Source organism: Ailuropoda melanoleuca, chromosome 2 (genome assembly GCF_002007445.2).
Source record: "Ailuropoda melanoleuca isolate Jingjing chromosome 2, ASM200744v2, whole genome shotgun sequence".
Lineage (NCBI taxonomy): Eukaryota > Metazoa > Chordata > Mammalia > Carnivora > Ursidae > Ailuropoda > Ailuropoda melanoleuca.
The window spans coordinates 92,385,747-92,403,679 of record NC_048219.1 but is presented as its reverse complement, the minus strand read 5'-3'; the positions used below and the strand labels follow the sequence as shown (position 1 = coordinate 92,403,679).

At 40.3% G+C, this 17,933-nt stretch overlaps 1 protein-coding gene across 7 annotated transcripts in view; it reads right to left on the bottom strand.

The window, feature by feature from the left end:
* WDR33 (WD repeat domain 33) overlaps positions 1–17,634 on the bottom strand; it is a 111,468-nt gene extending 93,834 nt beyond the window's left edge. For 2 of the 7 annotated variants that reach the window (XM_002927701.4, XM_011235372.3), the window contains exon 1: positions 17,458–17,633. The gene's annotated coding sequence lies outside the window, so the exon portion shown is untranslated. Of the gene's footprint in view, positions 1–16,524; positions 16,595–17,457 lie in introns of all 7 variants that reach the window. The other 5 variants (XM_019808430.2, XM_011235375.3, XM_034654340.1 and 2 more) reach the window with 4 other exon arrangements.
* Positions 17,635–17,933: the final 299 nt, after the last annotated feature.

The window sequence follows — 17,933 nt, the reverse complement described above, 5'->3', positions numbered from 1 at the left end:
ATAGGCAACCACATCATCTGTGAACAAAGACAATTTTACTTCTTCCTTCCCAATCTGTATACCTTGTATTTCCTTTTTTTGACTTACTGCATTCTCTAGGACTTCCAGGACAATGTTGAAAAGGAGTGGCAAGCGTGGACATCTCTGCCTTGTTCCATATCTTAGTGTCTAATTTCTATTTTTTTTTAAAGATTTTATTTATTTATTTGACAGAGATATAGACAGCCAGCGAGAAGAGGGAACACAAGCAGGGGGAGTGGGAGAGGAAGAAGCAGGCTCACAGTGGAGGAGCCTGACGTGGGGCTCGATCCCACAACGCCGAGATCACACCCTGAGCCGAAGGCAGACGCTTAACCGCTGTGCCACCCAGGCGCCCCTAATTTCTATTTTTTTAAAGATTTTATTTATTTATTTGGGAAAGCAAGAGAACAAGAGAGCATGAGCAGGGGGAGGGGCAGAGAGAGAAAGGGACAAGTAGATTCTCCACTGAGCAGGGAGCCAGACACAGAGCTTAAACCCAGGACTCCAACATCATGACCTGAATGACCTGAGTCATAGTCAGACACTTAACTGACTGAGCCACCCAGGTACCCCATAATTTCTCACTATTAAGTATGATGTTAGCTGAGGGGGTTTTGCAGATGTGCCATATCAACCTGAGGAAGTCCCCCTCTACGTCTCTTTGCTGAACATTTTTATCATGAATAGATGTTGAATGTTGTCAGATGTTTTTCTGCATGTCTTAATATAACGCAAGATTTGTTAATCTATTAATATAATGATATAAATTTTCTTCATAAATTCAGATGATGTGATGAAGTACATTAGCTCATTTTTGAGCGCTAAACCAGGATTGTGCACCTGGAATAAACCCCACTTTGTCATAATGTGTATAATTCTTTTTATTCACTATTAGATTCAACTGGCTATTCTGTAGAGAATGTCTGCATTTACATTCATGAAAAATACTGATCTATAGTTTTCTTCCTGTATGATTTTTACGTGGTTTTGGTATTAGGGTAATGCTGGCTTCATAGAATGAATTAGGAAATAATCGCTATATGAGCTTTCTAGAGTAGCCAAATTCATTGAGACAGAAAATAGAATGGTGCTTGTCACGGCTAAGGGAGGGAAGAATAAACAGTGTTTAATGGGTTCAGAGTTTTAGTTAAAGAAGCTGAAAGGGTTCTGGAGACAGATGGTTGCACAACACTGTTAGTGTATTTAATGTCAAACAAGTGTACACTTAAAAATGTTAACTACACTGGAAGAAAAAAAATAAAGTTAAAATGGTCAATTTTATGTTAAGCATATTTTAACACCAAAACAAACAAAGAAAACTAGACCTGGAACCCAGTAGGTACTCAGTAAGTATGTGATATCTAGTGGCCTTAATAAATGCATACTGAAGGATTATTTTTAAAATGCTAGGAGGGAACCCAGTAGGTACTCAGTAAGTATGTGATATCTAGTGGCCTTAATAAATGCATACTGAAGGATTATTTTTAAAATGCTAGGCTGGAACCCAGTAGGTACTCAGTAAGTATGTGATATCTAGTGGCCTTAATAAATGCATACTGAAGGATTATTTTTAAAATGCTAGGAGGGAACCCAGTAGGTACTCAGTAAGTATGTGATATCTAGTGGCCTTAATAAATGCATACTGAAGGATTATTTTTAAAATGCTAGGCTGGAACCCAGTAGGTACTCAGTAAGTATGTGATATCTAGTGGCCTTAATAAATGCATACTGAAGGATTATTTTTAAAATGCTAGGAGGGAACCCAGTAGGTACTCAGTAAGTATGTGATATCTAGTGGCCTTAATAAATGCATACTGAAGGATTATTTTTAAAATGCTAGGCTGGAACCCAGTAGGTACTCAGTAAGTATGTGATATCTAGTGGCCTTAATAAATGCATACTGAAGGATTATTTTTAAAATGCTAGGAGGGAACCCAGTAGGTACTCAGTAAGTATGTGATATCTAGTGGCCTTAATAAATGCATACTGAAGGATTATTTTTAAAATGCTAGGAGGGAATGCTATGGGAAGAAACAAGAATTAATGAGTGGGGGAGCACAGATGTAAAACAGAAATGTTTCAGGTAGGGGCGCCTGGGTGGCACAGCGGTTAAGCATCTGCCTTCGGCTCAGGGCGTGATCCCGGCGTTATGGGATCGAGCCCCACGTCAGGCTCCTCTGCTGGGAGCCTGCTTCTTCCTCTCCCACTCCCCTTGCTTGTGTTCCCTCTCTCACTGGCTGTCTCTATCTCTGTCAAATAAATAAATAAAATCTTTAAAAAAAAAAAAAAGAAATGTTTCAGGTAAATTAATTTATGCAGTGATAAAAGAAGGAATTTATCAACTGGAAAAGGGGAAGAGGGGAGATTCCAAGCAGAGGAAACAGCAATAGGAGTAAAAGGGTTTTGTTTCAATTGAGACAAAACTGACATATAACACTATTCATTTTAGGTGCACTTGAGTTTTTAAAAGTGGTTCATGGACAAGGTAGGTGTTAAGAGGGAGCAGCAGACGAAGAAGATGAAAATTTAAGTTCAGGGGCGCCTGGGTGGCTCAGTCGTTAACGTCTGCCTTTGGCTCAGGTCATGATCCCAGAGTCCTGGATCGAGCCCCGCATCAGGCTCCTCCGCTGGGAGCCTGCTTCTTCCTCTCCCACTCCCCCTGCTTGTGTTCCCTCTCTCGCTGGCTCTCTCTCTCTCCATCAAATAAATAAATAAAATCTAAAAAAAAAAAAAACAAAAAACCTAAGTCCATATACTGGAGCTGGATTCTGAAATTTGTGTTATGCCAACCTGGACATGCTAAAGACATGCTAAATCTATCAAATAATACAGGGAGCCTTACCTGAGGTCCATGGATACGTAAACGGACAAAAGGATTTCAATGACACCCCCTACCTCCAGTTGCAAAAATTCTAATATGAATATTTACATTTTTTCTGGGAAAAGAGTATACAACTTTTCATCAGATACCCCACTAGTGCTGGACTAAGTAAGAAAGTCTGAATTTTAGAAAGCTAAATTATCCTATGAAAGGTAACACAGGGATAAGAGGCCAGAAAACAATTTAGCCAACTAGAATTCCAGGAAGAAGATGGGCATACATTTTTACTAAAATCCTTCGCTAATTTTTTTATATTCTTCATAAATTTTTATTAAAATCTGAAGTTTTTACCTATAGGAAACCAGATTCTAATAAACTGTCTTTCAGGATCTACCTTACATAACGTATTCAATGAGCTGCACAAAATTTTACTATGCAAAAATATACCCCATAAAAATTATCAAAAAGGGACAAATTAGTGATTTTAAATTCCCCTCATTACTCATGCTGAAGAATAACTCCTCTTAGTGCCTGGGTGGCTCAGTCAGTTGAGCATCTGACCTTGGTTTCGGCTCAGGTCATGGTCTCAGGGTCGTGGGATTGAGTCCCACACCAGGATGCACACTCAGCATGGACTCTGCCTGTCCCTCTCTCTCTCTCTGCCCCTCCCATGGGCTCTCACTCTCTCTCTAAAACAAATAAATAAAATCTAAAAAAAAAAAAAAAAGATTCCTTATCACTTACTGAGAAGCAACATCACTGCGAAAAGCAAAATCCAGGGGCATCTGGCTGGCTGTCGGTGGAGAAGTGACTCTTGATCTCAAGGTTCAAGCCCAAAGTTGGGTATAGAGATTACTTAAAATAAAATCTTTAAAAAAAAAACAAAAACAAAAAAACCCAGGGGTGCCTGGGTGGCTCACTCAGTTGGGTGTATGACTTCGGCTCAGGTCATGATCTCAGGGTCCTGGGATCGAGCCCCTCATTGGGCTCCCCACTCTGCAAGGAGTCTGCTTGTCCCTCTCCCTTCCCCCCACCCCCACTTAGGCACTCACTCTCTCTAAAAAATAAAATCTTAAAAACAAAAGCAAAAACCATAATACGAGTGTTAATGTGAGTAAAACAACCATTCTCATACACTAACAGTGCACATACTTTGACCAGGCAATTCCACTTCCATGAATTTATCCCTACATATATGCAAACACATGTGCATAAGGTTATTCAATGAAGCACCTTTTGCAATAACCAAAGACCAGAAACTGCACGTCTATTAAGTAGAGGATTAGTTAAAGTAAACCATGAAACATACATACAATGCATATTATGCAACTATCATGAAGGAGGTAGTTCTATTTAGGATCTCCAAGATACACTTACTGTCAAATCAAAAAAAGCAAAGTACAAAACAATGTATAGAATAATACTGTGTATGTGAAAAGCAACCAAAAAAGGAACATATACATATCTACAGTATATATATATATTTGCTACATATACCTCAAAATTACTTTGGAAGATTTTCTGTCTTCTGGGCTTTTTTTTTTTTTTTTTTTTAGATTTTGTAGCTGTTAACAGGGATAGCTGCTGGACAGATAAAAGGAGAAGACAATGCAAGAAGAAGATCACTATACATCCTCTTATACCTTTCACTTTTTTTTAACTCATGCATATAGTATATAAACAAATGAGTGAATGCATAAAAACAAAATAACTTAGTAATGCTACTAACTACAGTGTTAGGAACATGGTCAGACACAAAACTGGAAATGTCAACTCTAGGCACAAAACTGATATAAAAAACATAACTGGAAATGAGCACTGTGGGTAGAAAATGTGGGTGAAAAATACTCTTTATTAATATCAACTGCAATTTGAGTACATGAAACATGAAGGAGGCACTGAGCAACACATTTGGGATCTGTGGGTGGGATGGTGGGTGGGTGTGTTTATAAAACCTACCAAGAAATATTCTGCCAAATGCAGATTTAAAAGCTGAAAATCGCTGCATTACTAAAACAAACCTACACCAAAGTCCTTACTGGTAAGCAATTCTGAAAAAAACTATATGTAACAACTCCAGGACCACAAAACAATGTAATCTCTTCATTTCTGATGGAAGATTTTCATATGTTAGGCTCTTCTAGGTATGTAACTGTTACAACTTTAGCTCTCACCCAAAGACAATAAACCAAAAACCCCTTCCAAGTTATACTATGAAATGCTCTGGGGTTTTTTGTAAAGGTGGAAAAAAGAACACTAAACTGGTATTCTGCCACTAACTATGTGACTACAAACAAATTTAATCTCTTCAATCCTGTTTATATTCAAATTAAAAGGTCTAGATTTGATGACCTCAAGAAATAAAACAATTCTATAATCTCAAGATTACAGAGGGAGCAGGTAAGAATTTTCCAAAGTTTCTTTCAGCTCATTTTTAACGTAGTTTAACAACTAAATTGAAGGTTAAAAACAAACACCCAAATTGAAGGTAAAAGCACTTAACAGAACACACAAAATAATTCCCGAAGCAACAATCCTAAAGGGATAATCCTGAATATTTCAAGTTTGTCAATAGCAAGATGAAATGACAAGCTCTGAGTGCCTCTTGATTTTGGAACAGTAGTTCTCAGTTTCTAGTTCTATTACCCATATTGGCCTAAAGCCTAACAAGTTCCTCAGTATTTGGCATATTATACAGTGTCTTTAATTACCCTATGACACATACTGTCTTAATTTGGTATTTCCCTCCAAAGCAGTCTGGATCTCAAAAATACACTGGTTGTTAAGGATACAACAAACAGAGAATTAATCAAATATTAAAAATGAAGTTTAAAAAACTTCACCACGGGGCGCCTGGGTGGCACAGCGGTTAAGCGTCTGCCTTCGGCTCAGGGCGTGATCCCGGCGTTATGGGATCGAGCCCCACATCAGGCTCCTCCGCTATGAGCCTGCTTCTTCCTCTCCCACTCCCCCTGCTTGTGTTCTCTCTCACTGGCTGTCTCTATCTCTGTCAAATAAATAAATAAAAATCTTTAAAAAAAAAAAAAACAAAACTTCACCAATAAAATATATGTCCTTACCTCTCTTTTATAAAATAAAGGTTCAGGGCACCTGGGTGGCTCCCGTCAGTTAAGCGTCTGCCTTCAGCTCCCTCTGCCCCTAGCTCCCTGCTCATGATCTCTCAAAAAAATTAAATCTTAAAAAAATAAATAAAAATAAAAGGTTCCATACAACTTATGTAAAACTGCTTTTATTAGAACCAAAACTAAAGCTTACAGATTTCTTTTTCTTTTTAAGATTTTATTTATTTTAGAGAGAGACAGAGAGGTAGCAAGAGAGAGCAGCAGTGGAGAGGAGAGGGAGAAGCAGGCTCCCCAGTGAGGAGGGAGCTCAATGTGGGGTTCAATCCCAGGACCCTGGGATCATGACCTGAGCCTACGGCAGATGCTTAACCAACTGAGCCACCTAGGTGCCCATAGCTTACAGATTTCTAACCACAAAGTAAAACTCTCTATAACTTTCTAACCAAAAAGTCAAAGTCATATTCATATTTACACCCATGGACAACAATCCACTTTCTTGGTTGGTAAATCAATTGCTTGACCAATTGCTAACTGCATTAAGTACAGCAAATATATGTATTCATTACTATGGGTTAGACAAAGCCTTCTTTAGATACGACACCAAAGGGTGCCTGGATGGCTCAGTCAGCGGAGCATGCAACTCTTGATGATCTCCAGGTTGTGAGTTCGAGGCCCATGTTGGGTGTAGATTACTTAAAAATAAAATCTTAAAAAAAAAAAAGATATGATACCAAAAGCACAACAAACAAAAGAAAAAACAGATAAACTGGACATCATCAAAATTACTTTTGTGCTTCAATGACACCATCAAGAAAGTGAAAAGACAATCCACAGATGACAGAAAATTTCTGCAAATCATAGATCTGATTAAGGGACTTGTAACATTTAGAATATACAGAGAACTCTTACAACTCAATAATAAAAAAACAACCCAATTTTTTAGATGGGCGAAGTACCTGAAAGATCTCTTAGAGAGAGAATGTGCGCATGCACAAGCAGGGGGGGAACGGAAGGCAGAGGGAAAACACAGACACTTTCATCACTCTAATCACTGAGGAAATTCCAAGAGTTTTAGGAGCTCTGTGCCAGAAACTGGACAAAGACCAAATATATATTTCTTATTATAAATCACATTATCATGGGGTGGGCTTGAGGGAGGGGGAGCTATGGATATGGAATGATTTCTCAGATATATTGTTAGGTAGAAAAAGAACAGGGGTCACACACACAAATGGGAAACATCAAGCTTTGAAACTTTTGTGCAACAAAGGATACAATCAACAGAGTGAAAGGCAATCTACAGAATGGGAAAAAATATTTGCAAATCACATACCTGATAAAGGGTTAATATCCAGAATAGATAACTCCTAAACTCAACAAAAAAAATCAAACAACCCAATTAAAACTGGGGCAAAGGACTTGAATAGACATTTGTCTGAAGGTGATATGACAGCCAACAAACATATGAAAAGATGCTCAATATCACTAATCATGAGATGAATGCAAATTAAAACCACAATGAGGGAGGCACCTGGGTGACTCAGTTAAGCATTTGCCTTCGGCTCAGGTTATTTTCCTTATTGAAGATTTTATTTATTTATTTGAGAGAGAGGGCATGAGTGCCAGCACAGACAGAGGGGAAGAGCAGAGGGAAAGGGAAAAGCAGACACCCGCTGAGCAGGGAGCCCAACACCGGGCTCAATCCTAGGACCCCAGGATCATGACCTGAGCTGAAGGCAGACACTTAACTGACTGAGCCACACAGGCGCCCCTCGGCTCGGGTTATTATCGCAGGGTCCTAGGACTGATCCCCACGTTGGGCTCCCTGCTCAGCAGGGAGTCTGTGGCTTCTTCTCCCTCTGCCCCTCTCCCTATTCATGCACTCCCGCATGCGCACTCTCTCAATAAAAAAAAAACCTTAAAAAAAAAAAAAACACAGAATGAGGTATCATCTTACGCCTATCAGAATGACTACTCAAAGAAAACAGGAAATAAGCGTTGGTGAGAATGTGGAGAAATTGGAACCCTTTTATACTATTAGGATTGTAAGACGGAATTACCACTATGGAAAATGGGATGGAGGCACCTCAAAAAATTATAAATAGACTACCATATGATCCAGTAATCCCACTTCTGAGTATATATCCGAAAGAATTGAAAACAGGATCTTGAACAGACTGGACACCCATGCTCATAGCAGCACTATTCACAATAGCCAAAAGGTGGATGAGCCCTGGATGAATGGATAAACATAATGTGGTATACACATACAATGGAATATTGTTTAGCTGTAAAAGGAAGGAAATCCTGGCACATGCTACAACATGGATGAACCTTCCGGACATTATGGTAAGTGCAATAAGCCAGCCACAAAAAGAAATAATGCCTGATTTCAATTATATGAGGTATCTAAAGTAATCAAACTCATAGAAACATAAAGTAGAACAGTGACTTCCAGGAGCTGGAGGAGGGAGAAATGGGGAGTTGTTCCTTGAGTACAGAGTTTCAGTTTTGCAAGATGAAAAAATTCTCAAATCTGTGGCACAAGTGAATGTACTTAACACTACTGAGCTGTACGCTTAAAAAATAGTTAAGATGATAATTTTTTTTTACCACAATTTAAAAAAAGGTCACAAGTTTTTACAAAGGGAAAATAAGAATACACACATACATACATTGGGTGAGTGAGAAGAGAGTGAAAGGCCTAGAGATGGAAGTATTCTTTCAATATAATCTTATATTTTAAACCATGTAAACACTTGATATAAAAAAATTAAAACAAGCCTGGGTGGCTCAGTCAGTTAATAACGCGCCTGCCTTGGGCTCAGGTCATGATCCCAAAATCCTGGGATGGAGACCCGAATCGGGCTCCCTGCTCAGAAGGGAGTCTGCTTCTCCCTCTCCCTTTACCCCTCCCCCTGCTCATGCTCTCTGTCTCTCTTGCTCACACACTCTCTCTCTCAAATAAATAAATAATCTTTAAACAAAAAAGCGTTATTTCAAGTTAACTCTGAACACAGTTCTCTGACTGTTCACCTTCAGTGGGATACATCCTAAGGAAAATAAGGACTGAAATCACCCGTACTTAGCAGGGTTGTTAGTAATAATACTGGCACTGTAAATTTAACTCTATTTTCTTTGTTGGAAATCCCAATAATAATGTTAACTGTGATTTAAATTTAAAATACCAATATAAAAAAAAAACAATATGGGGGGGCGCCTGGGTGGTTCAATCAGTTAAGCCTCCAACTCTTGATTTCAGCTCAGGTCATGATCTGAGGGTAATGAAATCAAGGCCCATATTGAGCTCCACACCCAGCTTAAGATTCCTTCAGGGTGCCTGGGTGGCTCAGTCAGTTAAGTGTTTGCCTTGGGCTCAGGTTGTGATCTCGGAGTCCTGGGATCAAGCCCCACTTTGGGCTCTCTGCTCAGCAAGGAGTCTGCTTCTCCCTCTCCCTCTGTGCACATGCAGGCTTGCTCTAATAAATAAAAATCTTAAAAAAAAAAAAAAAAGATTCCCTCTCTCCCTTTGCAGCTTGCCCCACACACGTGCATGCACACTTGCTCTTTCTTTCAAAATAAATAAATGAATAAATAAAAATAAAATAAAATAAAATACCAATATAGGGGCACCTAACTGGCTCAGTCAATGGTGTGTGCAATTCTTCATCTCTGGGTTTTAGGCCCGAGCCCCACATTAGGAGTAGAAATTACTTAAAACTAAAATCTTCAAAAAATAAAAAGAGGGGCGCCTGTATGGTGCAGCTAGTTAAGCATGTGACTCTTGGTTTCAGCTCAGATTGTGATCTCAGGGTCATGGGATCAAGCCCCATACTGGGCTCCATGCAAAGCATGGAGTCCACTGAAGTTTCTCTCTCTCCCTCTTCCTCTGCTCTTCCCCACCTCACACATGCTCTTTCTCAATAAATAAATAAATAAATCTTTCTTAAAAATAAGTTAAATTAAATTAAAATAAAATACCAATATAAACTGATGATTTTTGAAAACACATTTCCTACCTTTGTCCACTAATGACTCTGACTAACATAAAAAAAAAATTAAAATCTGTTGAGTATGTAATAATATCCCCTAAAATAAGAGAAAACAAAACTAGTGGACTTTACTCTTAAAAAATGTCAGTTATTGGGATGCCTGGGTGGCTCAGTGAGTTAAGCATCTACCTTTGGCTCAGATCATGATCCCAGGGTCCTCAGATCGAGTCTCTCATCAGGCTCCTTGTTCAGCAGGGAGCCTGCTTCTCCCTCTGCCTGCTCCCCCTGCCTGTGTTCTCTCTTTCTCTCTCTGACAAATAAACTAATAAAATCTTAAAAAAAAAAAAAAAAGTCATGAAAAGAAAAAGGCCAAAGAACTGGTCCTGCTTAAAGACTAAAGAGATATGAGGCATGTGTCGGTAGCTCAGTAGGTTAAGCATCTGCCTTCAGTTCAGGTCACGATCCCAGAGTCCTGGGATCAAGCCCCAAATTGTGCTCTCTGCTCAGTGGAAAGCCTGTTTCTCCCTCTCCCTCTGCTTGCCACTCCCCCTGCTTGCACTCTCTCTCTCAAACATATAAATACAGTCTTTTTAAAAAAAAAAAAATCTAGATTAAATCCTGAATTAAAGAAAAAAGGCACAAAATCTCTAAAGGACGTTAATGGGACAAGTGGAGAAATCTGAAGCCTAAATACAAGAACTGCATCAATGTTAAGCATGTAGAATTTGTTAACACTGTGGGTATTTAAAAGAATGGTATTCTGGGGTGCCTGGGTGGCTCAGGCAGTTAAGCGCCCAACTCTAGAGAGGCTTGATTAAATTTGGGCCAAATATGTTTGATACAGATATTTCATAGGTGATGACAGGGTGCTCTCAACTCAGGTCTTGAACTCAGGTCAGGGTCATGAGTTCAAGCCCCGCACTGGGCTTTAAAAAAAAGAGAGAGAGAGAGAATGGTGTTCTTAGGGGAAAAGGTGCATGGCATCTGTGAATGACTCTAGATGGTTCCGAAAAAAATATACAGCATGGGAGAAAAGAAGGGATGGAGGGAAGGAGAGAAAAGCAAGTGTGACAAAATGTTAGTAAGTGAATAATGATGAAAACTATATGGGAGTTTTCTGTACTATCATTCCAGCACTCTGCAAATTTTTATTTGAGAATTTAGAAGTTTTGAGCACCTGGGTGGCTTAGTCGGTTAAGCATCTGCCTTCAACCCAGGTCATGATCTCAGGGTCTTGGGAGTTAGTCCCGTATCAGTCTCCCTGCTCAGCGGGGAGTCTGCTACTCCCTCTGCCCGGCTCATGCTTGCTCTCGCTCGCTCTCCCTCCCCCAAAAATAAATAAATAAAATATTTTTTTAATTATAAAAAAAAACGAAAAACAAAATTTAAAAGTTTAAAAAATAAAAAGGGGAAAGCTCTTTTTTTACAGAAAGCAGCTAATAAGTGTAAACAACAGAGTTAGAAAACCCCAATGAAATAAGTGACTAGGCCAACAATAATCAACCATTAGGTGAAAGTGGGAAGGTGAAAGGTACTTTTCCAATGAAGGAATCCGGAGGACACCACACTAAGCAAAGAAACTAGCACTGTAAACAACGGGGCAAACAAATATCTGGTAGTTTCCACCACCTTATTTATGTACCCTCACCAGAAGGAGGAGAACCATTCTGTTGTTCCTGATATAAGGCAACATAAATTATATACCATCACCTATGAAGTATCTGTGCCAAACATACTTGTCCCAAATTTAATCAAGCCTCTCTAGACCTAACTTCCACCTTACAGAAAATAAAAGGAATTAAAGAAACAAGTTGAATGACATTTTAAGCACTCAATCAGAAAATTCCAAATGTGGGGCGCCTGGGTGGCGCAGTCGTTAAGCGTCTGCCTTCGGCTCAGGGCGTGATCCCGGTGCTCTGGGATCGAGCCCCACATCAGGCTCCTCCTCTAGGAGCCTGCTTCTTCCTCTCCCGCTCCCCCTGCTTGTGTTCCCTCTCTCACTGGCTGTATCTCTGTCAAATAAATAAAATTTAAAAAAAAAATTCCAAATGTGGAACTTTCTTTACAAAATCAATGCCAGGGGCACCTGGGTGGCTCAATTGGTTAAGCAACCGCCTTCAGCCCAGGTCATGATCCTATGGTCCTGGGATCGAGTCCCTCATCAGGCTTCCTGCTCAGCGGGGAGCCTGCTTCTCCCTTTCCTCTTAGCTTGTGTGCTCTCTCTCTCTCAAATAAATAAATAAATTCTTTTTTAAAATAAATAAATAAATAATAAAAATAAATAAAAATTTAAAAATTAAAAGTCAACGCCAGAGACTTAATGCTAATTGCCTTAGGCATAATAATGGTACTGTGCTTTTAATACTGCCTTACGTAGAGTCTGGTTTGAAATAAAAATGTATAAAGTGTGGAAGAATGACATTATTTTAAAGAGATGCATCCTGAGGTATTTAGGGGACAAACAGCATGATACATGCAATTTAATTTCAATTGATTGTTGAGGAGTGAGGTAGATAAGCGGCTAGAGCAAAATGGTTAAATGTTAGTAACAGGTAAATCTAAATGGAAGGTAACAGGTGTTCATTCTTTCAACTTTTCTGGATGTTTGCAATTTCTTTTTTTTTTTTAAGATTTTATTTATTTGACAGAGAGAGACACAGCAAGAGAGGGGAGCGGGAGAGGGAGAAGCAGACCTCCCGCTGAGCAGGAAGCCCAACGCGGGGCTCGATTCCAGGACCCCGAGATCATGACCTGAACCGAAGGCAGATGCTTAACAAGACTGAGCCACCCAGGTGCCCCTGGATGTTTGCGATTTCTCATTACATATAAAGATGGGGGGAAAGTTACCAGAATATTCCACATACAAAACAGGGGAAATTGCTCCTTAAAAGTATCTTTCTAAGTGAGACAATGAATAGAGCAGGTGCCTATAACAAACTCAGCCTCAGCACAGTTTTGCACTTATCATCCAAGGACCTACTCAAAATGGGTAAGGCATAGTGCCAAGTACTACAGGACACAAAGTAACAGCTGTCACACAGACTCTAGGCTAACTGGAGAAAGGAGTTTAAATAGTCACTGAGAACCTCGTTAATGGGATGAGATTTACCTGGATTTTGAGGAATGGATAGGATATGAATGGTCTGATAGGAGGCAGGCAGGCAAAGAGGTCTTAAGTAAAGGCCAAGGAGCAGAAATAAAGCAGATATGTGTGAAAACAGATCCCAGTAGTCATGAGAAAAGTTTCTGTAGAAAACTCACCCTATCACTTCTCAATTTTTAAAATGCCTAGGCTTTATGAATACAAAAATTAAGGCAATGAAGCATCTGCCTTCAAAGAGTTCACAAGAGTGGAGAAGATACACAATCAAAATACATTAAGCAGAGATATGCACAAAATGCTTTAATAACACAGAGAAAGGAACAGTTTAGCAGAGGAATGAGACTGTAAGTCTTTAATAAAGATATCTGAGTTAAACTTTAAAAACTGAAAAGGGGGAGGGGAGGCAAAATAGGTAAAGGTGGTCAAAGGTAAAAACTTCCAGTTATAAAAAATAAGTCATGGGGATGTAATGTACAGCATGGTGCTATAGTTAATAATACTATACTGCATATATGAAAGTTGCTGAGAGTACATCGTAAAAGTTATCACAAGAAAAAAAATTGTGACTGTGGAGGCAGATGTTAACTACACTTACCTAAGTGATCATTTTACAATATGTATAAATCATTATGTTGTATACCTCGAACTAATATCATGTTACATGTCAATTACACCTCAAAAAAAAAAAAAATCCTGAAAATGACTTAGCCAATTAAATTCAAGTCACAGAAAGAAAAATGCCAAAATGTACTAAATACCTACTACGTATCACTGTCTTTCACTTTTGAAGTAACTATTATAATAATTAGCATTTTTATATGTAAGGAAACTGAATTTCAGAGTTTAATTAACTAACCCAGTATAAAAAAGCTAGCTAGGGGCACCTGGGTGGCTCAGTCCGGTTAAGCGTCTGCCTTCGGCTCAGGTCATGATCTCAGGGTACTGGGATCATGCCCCCAGGTCCTCCTCCCTGCTCAGTGGGGAGCTTGCTTTTCCCTCTCCCTTTGCTGCTTCCCCTGCTTGTGCTCATGTGCACATTCTCTCTCTCTTTCGAATAAATAAATAAAATTTAAAAAAAAAAAAAGCTGACTAGTGGTGAACCTGGCATTCAAACCTAGGTGTATCTGCTGCTGAAAGCCATGCCCTTTCCAATACTAACCAGCTCTGAGAATTTATAAGCACTCAAATTATGAATATAAGGCACAAAACAAACATTATGAAGTCAGTCCCCCACCAAAAAATACTACATAAAATGTTCAAGGACCAAAAAGGAGGAGAGTAATGTGGATAAAATTTTCCAACATACTTAAGAGCTTCTGTATCTAGGACTAATAGAAGTCTTTTGCAATGGGTCAGAAATGCTATCAACCGGGGCGCCTGGGTGGCACAGCGGTTAAGCGTCTGCCTTCGGCTCAGGGCGTGATCCTGGCGTTATGGGATCGAGCCCCACATCAGGCTCTTCCGCTATGGGCCTGCTTCTTCCTCTCCCACTCCCCCTGCTTGTGTTCCCTCTCTCGCTGGCTGTCTCTATCTCTGTCGAATAAATAAATAAAATCTAAAATAAAAAAAAAAAAAAAAAATGCTATCAACCAGAGCGTGCTCAAGGAAAAAAGTTTTTAACCTACGTCACTGTCAAAGACAAAGATCAAATATCTTTCACCATTAAAACCATGGTCTGGCAACTTACTTGTCACACGACACATTACAACAGAGAAACTTTCACCATTCCATCAAAAAACAAAAAACAAAAACAAAACAAAATCCAGATTAAAAAAAAAATCCTCTTAAAAGTTTCAGGGGCGCCTGGGTGGCGCAGTCGTTAAGCATCTGACTTCGGCTCAGGGCGTGATCCGGCGTTCTGAGATCGAGCCCCACATGAGGCTCCTCCGCTATGAGCCTGCTTCTTCCTCTCCCACTCCCCCTGCCTGTGTTCCCTCTCTCGCTGGCTGTCTCTTGTCNACTGTAAAAAAAAAAAAAAAAAACTTAAAAAAAAAAAAAAAAAAAACAAGCAAACGTTTCAACACAAGTAAAATCTTGGGACGGGGTGCCTGAGTGGCTCCTCACGCTCGGTGAAGAGTCTGCCTTCAGCTCATGTCATGATCCCAGGGTCCTGGGATCAAGCCCCCATCGGGCTCCCTGCTCGGTGGGGAGTCCGTTTCTCCCTCTCCCTCTGCTCCTCCCCACCACTCAAGCTCATGCTCTCTCTCTCTCTCTCTCAAATAAATAAATTAAATCTTTGGAAAATAAAAATAAGATAAAATAAAATTTATGGGGCGCCTGGGTGGCTCAGTCGTTAAGCGTCTGCCTTCGGCTCAGGGCGTGATGCCAGAGTCCTCGATCGAGCCCCACATCAGGCTTCTCCACTAGGAGCCTGCTTCTTCCTCTCCCACTCCCCCTGCTTGTGTTCCCTCTCTCGCTGGCTATCTCTCTCTCTGTCAAATAAATAGAAAAGAATAGAAAAGAAAAGAAAACTAGGAAAATCCAGAATCTTAAAACAACAAATCTGCAATGCTTAAACAAGTGCTAAATTTGACATTTAAGTAAATATACTTTGATAATGAAGATTTCTAATCTGCAGACTATGAACACTACTTTATCTAAAAACAGTCATAAAGGTCCTAATTTTTTGCTAAGCACTCTGAAAAGGATGCCGTATGTATATTCATCAGTGAAAGACTTTCACTCGTATTTCTGTCAATATATTTGTTGTAAAGATTTACTATGGGGGTGCCTCGGTGGCTCAGTCTGTTAAGTGTTTTCCTTCCCTCTCTGCTCAGCGGGGAGTCTGCTTCTCCCCCACCCCCCCCAACCTCACGCTCTCTCTCTCAAATAAATAAAATCTTAAGAAAGAAAAGAAAGTAAGAAAAAAAGCAAACTTTACTATGACCTTACTTCCTTATTCAGAAATATGAAAGTTTGAACTTCGGCAATAAATATCACGTTTTTCCCGAAGTAATGTGAAAAATATGGACTTACTACTTAGCAAAGAGAACTATGAATAAGCACCTTAACTGATTAGTAAAAGTGTAATTAAAGCTGTAAGTCAAGATACAACTGTGATGGCAAAATCTGACCTTTTAATATTCTTCACCAACCAAAGAATGCAAGTTAAGTCATCAACATCATAGAGGATTTATTTCTAACTAAATCATTGTGATACAAGGCCAACTTTCTACCAATACTCTTACCACGAGTACAGAAGGATAAAATTTTTCTGAAAATCTCAATAAAATAGGCTAAGTAAGTAACTTCAAGCCTCTGCACAAACTCAAATCGATACAGTATTTTATCTTCTAGGCAAGGAGACCAATTAAAAAGTGCAAAAGTATCTTATTAAGGATGGGTGTCAAATGCAATTAAGATTAGGAAAAGAGAAACGCCACCATGGGAACAATTAACAGCCTCTAAAAGTTTTGTTTGAATTAAATAGATCTACCACTGCATCACGTTCACAGGCAAAAAATACTGCGTGCACTACATCTCCAGAGTATACTTAAAAGTCACCTCAGCGCTCCCAAGAGGTATTCCTGAAACACGGGCTTTTTTGTTCATAGTCGAATGTCTTCCGAAGTTCCTGAACAGTAAACTTAATGTCATCTGTGCAGAAATTACTTCAAAACATTGACACACTTTCTACAAGTAACTTTTCTGATCTGATTTAAACAGATCCAATTACGGAATTCCCTATCGACCCACCTTCCTCTTTCAACGGAAGGGCCACTAAACCACAAGGGTTACAACAACCTAATATCAATATTTATTTTATTTTCTGAAAAAATTAAGTTTCCTAAGATCCTAAAATATCTGGTTGTCAGAAAGCAACTTAAAACCGGATATGTGGAGGGAGTTCTTGAAGGGACACTGGCAGGTAGCATGATCTAAAGCAAATAAAATAGGAATGTAACGTTTCCAGAAGAGGAGGGTTTTTGCTTGTCAAACTGTGGATTTATCCCTGTTACAAACACCAATTTCAAGCCAGGATAATATCGAGGCTCAATCTGCCTCTGTTTTAGAGGTTTCGTATTAACTTCCCAAGAGTCCTTAAACCAAGCAGTCAAAGCCACATTCCATTTAACTCTCGGCTCAACCCCTTCCACTCCCGACCCAAAGCTCAAGTTTAACGCGTTTCCCTTCTCCAAACTTCACGTCTTATCCGTGGCCTACCCTACCTACGTCTTCTTGTCGCCACCGGTTCCCAGTCAGAAGCCTTAGTCCTACCATGCCCTCCTTCCCCGGTCGGCCTCAAGCCTCTAGCTCCCTCCTCTAAAGCTCGAACTAGCCTCAAAGGGCCCTCGCGACGACGATCCTCCCTGCTCTCCCAACCTGTCCCCAGGCGCCCCTCCAGGCCCCCAAAGCACGCAACGGCCGAGCTTGAAAATGGCGGAAAGTGCCGCCGCCTGCTGTAGGCGAGGGCTCCCGTGCCGCCGCTGCACTCACCCTCCGGCGCTGAGCAGAGCTCCCAATGAATGGTGAGCGAAGGTTTCGTCTTCACTGTCGGGAATGTCTCTCCCGCCTGGCCTCTTCCCTCCACCCCTCTCAATCCCTCTCCTCCAAAAGAGCAGCCGCCATCTTCCCCTACGAGCCACCGAGCGCACGCCCTGGCGTCATCACGCACCGTCGAACGTTATACGTCACGCGCGCCTGGTGCGCCTAGCTGCGTCGACCTCAATCTGCGCAGGTGCTTAGGTGAGGGGCGGGACTCGGCCAGGTCCCCACGCGGCCTTAGTGCGTGCGTTCTTTGTTCCTGCTGAGAAGAAGTTGGCGTTGCCTCCGGAGGAGGGTTGAGACACGGAAGATTTTCTGTGCTTTCTTCACGCTGTGAGCTAAACTTAATGCTCTGAAAAACACCCCGTTTTTCAAAATTTGAATAAGAAATTTGTTAGGGGCGGTGTGGCAGTTACAGTGTGTGGCCA